The following is a 9412-nucleotide window of genomic DNA, read 5'->3' as shown; positions in this document are numbered from 1 at the left end:
ACTAGTGGATTATAGTTCTCAAGAAACTTAAGCTGCAGCTAAACAACCTCTTTTCTCTCCTTTGGAAGTACTGCGTGCCAATTCCCATGTGACACATCTCCAAGCAGAAACTGAAACAACAGAAGTGCTTCAAGAAAACAATGACCTCAGGACTGCTACCACTACCTGCACCATTTCCAAATGCTTTAGCAGTTGTGTAGTGCTTCGTAGTCTGTAATGGTTTAATAAAGAAGCTGTCGGGGGCCATCCTATAGATTTTGAAGATGGAGACAGTCCCAAGATCAGTCTGAGACAGTCCTTCACTGATGTCATCTTTGCCCTAAATACCCAAATCAAAAATAACCTTTGTGGGGCTGGGTGTTAGCAAGAGGGATGAATGATATTGGAGAGCATCTGAAGGTTTTGAGATACAAAAAGGCAGAGCCCCATGGACATCCAAGGAGTACAGTGATTCTTCCATTTTAGAGACTGGAGGGCTAGGAAAGCATAGAATTTCAGCTAATCTGCTAGTAAATTTGGCTGTGTTCTTACGCAGAAGCACGGTATGCGTGTGAAGGCATACCCCACCAGAAAAACGGGCTGGTTAGAAAGATCTTCTGTAAATTCCTAAATGTCACCTACATTGCAAGTGCAACTGCTGATAACTGTGATGGTTACTTCCATACCCAGGTCATCAAGGACTCAGAAGTAATGCAAATCCCAACTTCAGATGTCACAGTGTCAAGGAATTTCTTGCCAGAAGAGGAGCATGGGACTCGCCTTTTCTTCAGTTTTTAACTTTTGCTCCAGTTTTTAACAGCTGAGGAATGGGTAGAAATTGCTACTAGATTAATAGTTAAACAAAGAGATAACCTGCACAGATGGTTCAAAAAAAAGGAATGAAGACCTAGGAGCAAAGCTTGATATGGTAATTGGATAACCCAGACTTAAGACTTGCTGCCAGATTAAAACTTTTCCCCTATTCTTATGGCTCTAATCTTTTTATGTATTTTTGAGTTTTCTAGCTTTTTCCCTAAATGAAAGAAGTGGGTGGGTGTTTAAACAAAAACTCTCTAGTCTCAGCAAGGACTTGATATTTACAGTCCACCACTTCTGCAGAAGATCACCGAGTAGGTAAGAAGAGTCCAGTGGAGCCTGATTTATAGGTAGAGACATTCTGGAGAGATAGGGTGTTGGATATTGTCCTATAAACCTTGTTTGGTGTTGCTGACTCCTCCAGCAGTACCAGAACGTTTGGGAATACCTTCCTCAAGATACTATGAAAATACCCTGAATTTATGTTGTGAATCTTGGGGTTCTATATGTAGGGTGAGAAATCCTTTCTGACTGATCTTGGGGATAAATGGGCCATTTTCATGAAAAAAAAAGAGCAGTGTTTAGAAGTGCAGAAAAAGGCTGGGCTTCACAGAATCCAGGACTGCTCAGCACCACTGTCCGGACAGAAGAGGCTGAACATCTTGAGTGACAAGCATCCCTGCTCTGATGGAGTTTGGGTTCTACGAAGAAGAGAACCTCAGACAGTCCTGGCCTTGATGTCAGAAGTAGCCCTGCCCCACAGGCTTTCCTTTCTGAAGGGAGCAGTGTCAGTATTTTCCTAAGAGAAAATTCTCCTGGGCTGAGAGATGTAAAGTTTCAAGTGTGATTCTAAAGGATTCCTGGAGACTGAGTCCTGCAGAAAACCTAAAAGGTTTTCTTCTTAGGAACTTCCTTTTTCACTCTCGTGCAGATATAGCAGGACACCTGCATTAAAAACTTCCAGTTATTGGAATGAAAACATGCAGTTGTCGATCCAAAGAAAGTGTTTAGGGAAGAAAGTGTCTCTGTTTGACTCCATTTATTACTTTCCAATAGCCCATCCCTGCCAAATAACAACAGCATTTTATATGTTATTTAGCATGTAAAAATCCATCAGAAAGCATAATGAATTTATCTATCAAGCAGAGATAACAGTAGTTCTAGTGCAAAATTTCAGTCCACGGGAAACGCACCGGAGTCTGCGTTATCTGCCCACTTAACATTGATCTTCATATTATTTTAGGTATCCCCCATGTCAATAAACGGACAACACAGAAAGTGAAATGCACTTTTCTCTAAACTAAACACTACAAAGTTGATCTTCAACATTTGTGAGGATATTCATATATAGCTGGTTTTATATCAGTATGTTAGACTGCCACAAAGAAAAAGAAAACGATCTGTTGGACTTACAATACTAAGTTTCCAAGTTCTTAGGTGATATGAAAGGGTTTTACCCTCCGGGTTGATCTGTGGTTCAAATCGTTCACGTGTCGCTGCTGTGAAATCTCCAGGATTCAGACTCCAGATTTCAACTCCTTCTGCAGCTCCTGCAGTGACTAATATCCACTCTTATGCAGAGAGGTTTCGGCATGGTATTTTTATTCTCCTCCTTCCTCCTTCATCAGTAAAGCAGCAGAGAAAGCCATGTTGAACAGTGTTAACACAATTAATGCAATTTATGCACTGACATTTTCCAATAAAATCCTTTTGCCAACATTTAATTAGAAAACTTGGTGAACTCCTTTTACATACTGAAATAAATTTTAACTAAAACTTTTGTAGTGTTTTAAGTCAACTTCCTTCACACAATTTACGTGATAGATTTGATAGACACGTGCAATTACAGTGCTCCGCATTTTTAAATTGGCTTTTATTTTTGTCAAGAACCCTAGCAGGCTTCTAAATGTCACCTGGGCAAATCTGACGTGATGTGAATGGATGAGTGGGAGCTGCCCTTGGCTGCCATCCTAGTTAAGGACTCTGTCTTTGATCAAACTACACATATCTGTCTGGGTCCTGTCACTTGAGGGCGACGGCCCTCAGTGAAAGCATCGCAGACTCCTGGTGTGACCCATGGTGAATTAATCAGTCCTATTGCGAGCATGGTGCCTCACTGCCTTTGAAGGTCCAAAATTAATCCTCAAAGTCGCTGAAGTCCCCCCAAAAGTACCACCTCACGCTGCATGCTGGGCACGAGTGTAGGGCATTGGTCTGGCAAGCTGCCGGTCCCGCCGCCGTTGTGCCCAAACACGAAGCGGTGGGGAAGGCAGCCCCTCATAGCCTAGCCCCTCATAGCTCCTGTCATCTCTGTCAGGGCACTGAAACTGCGTGGCTTGAGCTCGTGTGCTTGGCTTTTAGAGGAAGCAAGGAGAACACCACACGGATAGATGTAACGAATAACCGAGGTGAGAATCTTCTTACTGCCTCACTGCTGGAGGGAGTTACTGGAGCTGGCGTGCGTGGCTTGCCCTGCTACTGCACGGCGGGGAAGCACAATTTTCCTCCCAGGGACAACTCTGTGTGCCCAGGGGACTTCCAGGCACACTCACAGGGCAACGGGAGGAAGCCCAGGAGGTCTACTGGCCTGCATGGGTTAAAAGGTGTGCTTAAATTTACATACAAACGTAGACATCACAACCAGGATGATGACATTCATAACCAGAGTTAAGAGACCCTGCCCTTTTTCATCTCTACTAGGATACCCGACATGGTATTTAAAAAAAGGAAATACAGCAGAATAATGAATAACTGAGCGATGCTTCCCACACTGCAACGGTCTAGCACAAGTATTAGGAAATGGTTGGTCTTATCCTGAGTGATTTAAACACGTAGGGTGTGCCCACAACAAAACAGACAGGGAACGAAGAGAAGAAAAATAAAGGAAAGAAGGTGACTGAATAGGATTCAGAATGCCAGGTTGTTGCCTGACTGATTCAGCCACAGGTTACTGACAGAAGAGCAGTGTCCTTGGTGGTTGTTTGCCCACCTACCGACAATGGGGTTAGAAGCTCCTTCAGTATCTATTAGACAAGTAGCTACACAAGGACAAAGTGTAACCTCAGCAGACAGCCTAATGCCCAAAGAGATGGTCCAGGTTTAACTGGCAACAAGAATCCTCTTGTGCATGTGGTGCACAGGGTTAAGAAAGTAAAACTTAGTTTGCTGCCTGGGCACAGCTTGTTTTGTGAAGAAAAAAAGGGCTCCTGTTTGTCATACTGCCAAGTGAGCCCCTTTAATTATAAATGAAATTAACTTTCCTGAGAAATTAACGCAGTCAACAAGTGTCTTTTTTAAAATTATAAACAGCCAGTGATTTTCAGCAAAGGCAAAATGTGGTTAAGAAAGCTAAAACAGTTCTCTGGTCCTTTGTTAAGAAAAACTATTTAAGCTTTGAACTTTTAATCAGTCAAAAGCTTCAGATTTTAAGCAGAACTTACCATAACCATCTAGAAGTTTTTTTATATTGCAGTTGTTTATAAACTACATAATGATTTACAATTTTCTCACAAGTCACTTGTGACATTAACCTAACGCTAACCTAAGTAAGTGGCACTAGCAAATGGTGAAAACACCAAAGCCGCAAAACAGATGTATGTTTGTTGAAAATGAACATAACAAATAACATATCTGTGCAAATGGCTTTTGAGCATAAAACATGCCTTGCTTAAATAGAGTCCCATGCGTAGGACCAGCAACCTCTAGTTACTCGGCTGATCAAATAGGAGTTTTATTTTTACAGTTAGGACCACATTTCCTCAACATCTGCTCTGGTAGGAAAATGACAATGGTGACAAATTTGGTTTTTTGTTCTTTGGAAAATTTCCACCATATGGGATGGCAGCAAAGATCAATCTAAGGAAGAAAGGGGACTGAAGGAATCAATTGATCTTCCCTGTGCACATATCCAAATGAAGTGATACCATCACCTGAGGGCTTTGTTTTTGAACTCTTACTGTTAATTCCTTTCTCATATTCTTCAAAAGTTTGTCTTCATTGAAGAAAGATTACTTTTGAATAGACTACATTTATTCTACTTTGTTTAAATTAGAAGCATTACGTGACATTGCGGCGAGCAAAACCCGACCTACACTGAAGCTCACTTGGTTAACAACATCACCCGTCTGGGTGGACCAATGGCCGCTACCCGAAGAAAAGCTCGCACACTTACAGGAGTTGGTGCAAGAACAACTTGATGCAGGTCACCTAGTACCATCAATAAGTCCATGGAACACACCTGTATTTGCAATACCTAAAAAGTCAGGGAAATGGAGATTACTGCAAGATTTAAGGGCTGTTAATGCTGTCATGCAAGACATGGGTCCGTTACAGCCAGGGCTCCCTACGCCTACTATGTTACCACGAGGTTGGGATATCGCCGTGATCGACCTCAAAGACTGTTTCTTCACGATACCCTTGCATCCGGACGACTGTGAAAAATTTGCATTTACAGTTCCCTCCATAAATCGTGCAGCACCAGCGAAGAGGTATCATTGGGTAGTATTGCCACAAGGTATGAAGAATTCTCCAACAGTTTGTCAGTGGTACGTGGATCTGGCTCTACAGAAATTTCGAAAGACGCATGAGGAAATGCTGATTTACCATTATATGGATGACTTGCTACTTTGTCAAAAGGGAACCATCGCCAGCGAAGTGGTAGAAGAATTGAAGTAGGATCTGGAAAAGTGGGGCCTGGTCATAGCCCCGGAAAAGGTGCAGCTGTCAACACCTTGGAAATATCTAGGGATATCGCTTACCGAATCCCCTGTTCGGCCTCAGAAACTGGAGATTCGAGCAAATGTAAAGACCCTGAGCGATGTACAGAAATTAGTGGGAGACATTCAGTGGATAAGGACTGTCTGCGGCATCACCAATGCAGACCTTCAACCGCCCTTCGAAACGCTTCAGAAGGGTTCCGCACCTCAAGAATCCCGCGAGCTCACAGAAGCAGCTCGATCTGCACTGCAAGTAATAACTCAAAAGATTGCCTTGTCTTGTGCTTCACGAGTAGTACCTGAATTACCTGTGGACTTGTACCTTTATAATATGGACCTTGAAGTGTCAGGCATATTAGGACAATGGGACCCATCTCAGTCAAATCCACTTCAAGTACTGGAATGGGTGTTTTTACCCTCTCATAGTAAAAAGACTATCACTACAAGGTGGGAAGCTGTCGCTCAAGTCATTCTCAAAGGGACTGCACGGCTATTAGCTGTGGCTGGACGAACACCTGACAAGCTTGTTGTTCCAGTCAGCCTCGACTACCTACCAGAAGTATGTCAACGAGAAAAACTTATGTCCTTAGCCCTATTGAACACGACGATGCAGGTTGACAATCACTATCCGTCACACCCCATCTTTAAAACTCACATATCGCTGGAAGAAAGGCCTGTTGTCGTCAGTGAGCCGTTGCAAGCAATCACGGTGTTTACCGATGCAAGTAGCCGCACCGGAAAAGACGGATTTGTCTGGCAAGAACAGGGAGAATGGAGAAAACATGTCATCGTAGCAGAAGGATCTGCTCAGGTTTTAGAACTACAAGCTGTACTCCTGGCCTTACAAAAGTGGCGCGAAGCACCCTTAAATTTGGTAGTGGATTCCCTATACGTGGTGGGGGTTGTGAAACGCATACGCCGATCGTTGCTTCGCCGTATCGCCAATGAACTGCTGTTCAAAGCCTTTTTCGACCTATGGCATGAAATGCAACACCGTCTACACCCAGTATTTGTCATCCACATTAGAAGCCATACCAGTTTACCCGGAGGTTTGGTGGAAGGAAACTCCCGAGCCGATCAGTTGGTATCCACGTTTCCGGTGGACAGATCCCCGCAGGCAAAATGAACAGAGGCTCGACAGTCTCACCAGTTTTTTCACCAATCTGCAGCAGCATTGCGATCGCAATTCCAATTGACAAAGACTGATGCAAGGGCGATTATAGCTTCTTGCCCTGATTGTGCTAGAATATCCGTGTTACAGATTGCGGGAGCAAATCCCAGGGGACTCCAACCCAGACAGATTTGGCAAACAGACATCACCGAATATGCTGCCTTTGGCCGACTCAAATATATCCATGTATCAATTGACACCTGCTCCGGTCACATGTGGGCTACAGCCCTGACCGCCATGGCGGCTAAGGCTGTTAAAAACCATCTGTTGCAAGCTATTGCAGTAATGGGCCAGCCAGAACAAATTAAGACTGATAATGGCCCTGCCTGTCGATCTGAATCGCTTGCAGAGTTTATGCAAAAATGGGGTATTACACACGTACGCGGTATTCCATATAATTCTAGAGGGCAGGCAATTGTGGAACGTGCGCATCGCACATTAAAAGAGCATTTAGAAATTATTGGAAAACAGGGGGAGATGGGACCACAGGATGCGCTACGTAAAACGTTGTTTGTATTAAATTGGCTAAACCCTAAGCAGAACTCGCAAACACCACCTGCCATAGCTCACGGGCAGGGAAATCAAAAAGACCTCAGTAATACAAACGTACCGGTAAGGGTATTTATCCCAGAATCAGGCACTTGGGAAGGGCCAAAGCAATTAAGAACTTGGGGCAGAGGGTATGCTTGCGTCTCCACAGGAAATAACTGCCAATGGGTTCCGGCCAAATGGGTGAAGCCGTGGCTAGATGAACCAGCCGACGCTACAGGATCAGACAACTCTAACACCAGAAACCTTGAGGAGGTGTGATCACCGCCTTGCACGTATCATCTGGCCATGACTCCAGAATCTGAATCCAGAACAGAAAATGCGGGAACATCATGGGTTTTTGGATGAACTGGTTGGGTGGTCTGGGAATTGGAGGGTGGATAGCCAGCCTAGTGAAAGGCTTGGCGCAAGTATTGCTATTCATTTTTGTCTTGGTATTCTGTATCATAAAAGGTTTGCAGGGAATGATATCAAGAACCATTGCTATTATTAGTAAGAAAGAAAGGGGGAGATGTAGGGGCCTGGACCGTGGGAAAACTATAGAGAGAACATACGAGTACGCTGTTATGTAAGAGCATGAGTCGGTAAGGAAGTATGAAGATAAAGCTTGCTTAGGCTCATAGCAAGTATCCAATCAGAACAGCAGAAGAGGCGCGTGGACAGAGCGTGCACAGTGCTTACAGCCAATAGCTTAAGGCGTGCTCGCGAGATAAGGAAGTATGTATGCTATAAAAGGGCTGTGCTAACCAAAATAAAGCGGACTATTAGAGCATCATATTGGTGTGCTGTAGTTCCTTCCTCGCATGGACCCCAACAGGATAACATAGTAATAAGTCCAGTTGGATAATGTTGGAATACAACAGTGGGTGAAAACTGATTCATAAAAGTGAACTGGTTTGTCCAAATAAACCAGCGTTTCCTTTTCCCTGGCCTTTACTATTAGCTGGCTCCATCCTTCAGCCTGTGCTGGAGACAAGCGGTGACTGACCTCATCACAGACTCACAGATGGGTTGAGGCAGGAGGGCACCTGTGGTCATCTGGTTCAACCCCCTGCTCAGAGGAGGGTCAGCGAGATCAGAGCTACGTCCCATTGAGTTTTGAGTATCTCGAAGGATGGAGACTTCACCACCCCTCTGAGCAACCTGCTCCCACGTGTGACCAACCTCAGAGTAAAAAATTGTTTTCTTTTGTTTGAATGGAATTTTCTCTGTCTCAGTTTGTGCCCATTGCCTCTCACTGGGCACGACAGAGAAGGGTCTGGCTCCGTTGCCTTTACTCCCCACGTCAGGTATTTGTAGCTGAGCTCTCTTCAAGCCGAGCAGTCCCAGATCTCTCAGCTTCTCTCGTATGACAGACGCTCCAATCCTTGAACCGCCTTTGTGGCCTATCACAGGACTCACTCTGGTATGTCTGTGCCTCTCTCATACTGGTGATCCCAGAGCTGGACCCAGCACTCCGGCATATCTCACCAGGGCTGATCAGAGGGGAAGGATCACCTCCCTTGACCTGCTGGTGATACTCTGCCTGATGCAGCCCAGGGTGCTGTTGGCCTTATTTCTTGCAAATGCTGCCTCGTGCTCAACTTGGTGTTCAACTCGGTGTCCACCAGGACCCCCAGGATCTTTTCTGCAAAGCTGCTTCCCAGCAGGTTGGCCCCCAGCATGTCCCAGCACATGGGGTTGTTCCTCCCAGTGGCAGGACTTGGTGCTTCCCCTTGTTAAATTTCAAGAGGTTCCTGTCAGCCCATTTCTCCAGCCTGCCCAGGTCCCTCTGGACAGCATAGGAAAATCATTCCAGCAATGTTCTTTTGTCATTTCCGAGCTTTGAAGGGCTGCTGCTCATTTGCCTGCCCTTACCTCTAGGACTGGTGAGTACTACTTCCATAAATGCCAGCCAGTTATAATAATTAAAAAAACCCAAACCATACTGTGCTTGTGTTAAAGCTCGTAATGGGATGGCATTCTAATAGCTACAGATCTAGGATTCTTTAGAGGGAAAGATTATGGCTTGGATGCTGATACAGATATTAAGCAGCTTGTTCGTATAGAGTTCCAATAACAGACTAGACATTGTATTAGCTTTCGTCAAACAAAAGTTCTTTTTCCATGTAAATTTCTGGTACTAATACATTACTAAAGTTCTCATCTCATAATATTCCAGTGTGATGAATCATGAAATTTG

General features: G+C 44.4%; 2 protein-coding genes across 4 annotated transcripts in view; one reads left to right on the top strand and one right to left on the bottom strand.

Moving 5' to 3' along the window:
• TASL (TLR adaptor interacting with endolysosomal SLC15A4) overlaps positions 1–9412 on the bottom strand; it is a 128002-nt gene that overhangs the window by 96534 nt on the left and 22056 nt on the right. The gene's annotated exons all lie outside the window — the stretch shown is intronic.
• Positions 1–9412, top strand: part of GK (glycerol kinase) — a 93065-nt gene that overhangs the window by 63203 nt on the left and 20450 nt on the right. The gene's annotated exons all lie outside the window — the stretch shown is intronic.

This window comes from Nyctibius grandis, chromosome 2, assembly GCF_013368605.1.
Source record: "Nyctibius grandis isolate bNycGra1 chromosome 2, bNycGra1.pri, whole genome shotgun sequence".
Classification (NCBI taxonomy): Eukaryota; Metazoa; Chordata; class Aves; order Nyctibiiformes; family Nyctibiidae; genus Nyctibius; species Nyctibius grandis.
The sequence above is the reverse complement of the archived record's forward strand: the minus strand, read 5'-3'. Positions and strand labels throughout refer to the sequence as shown.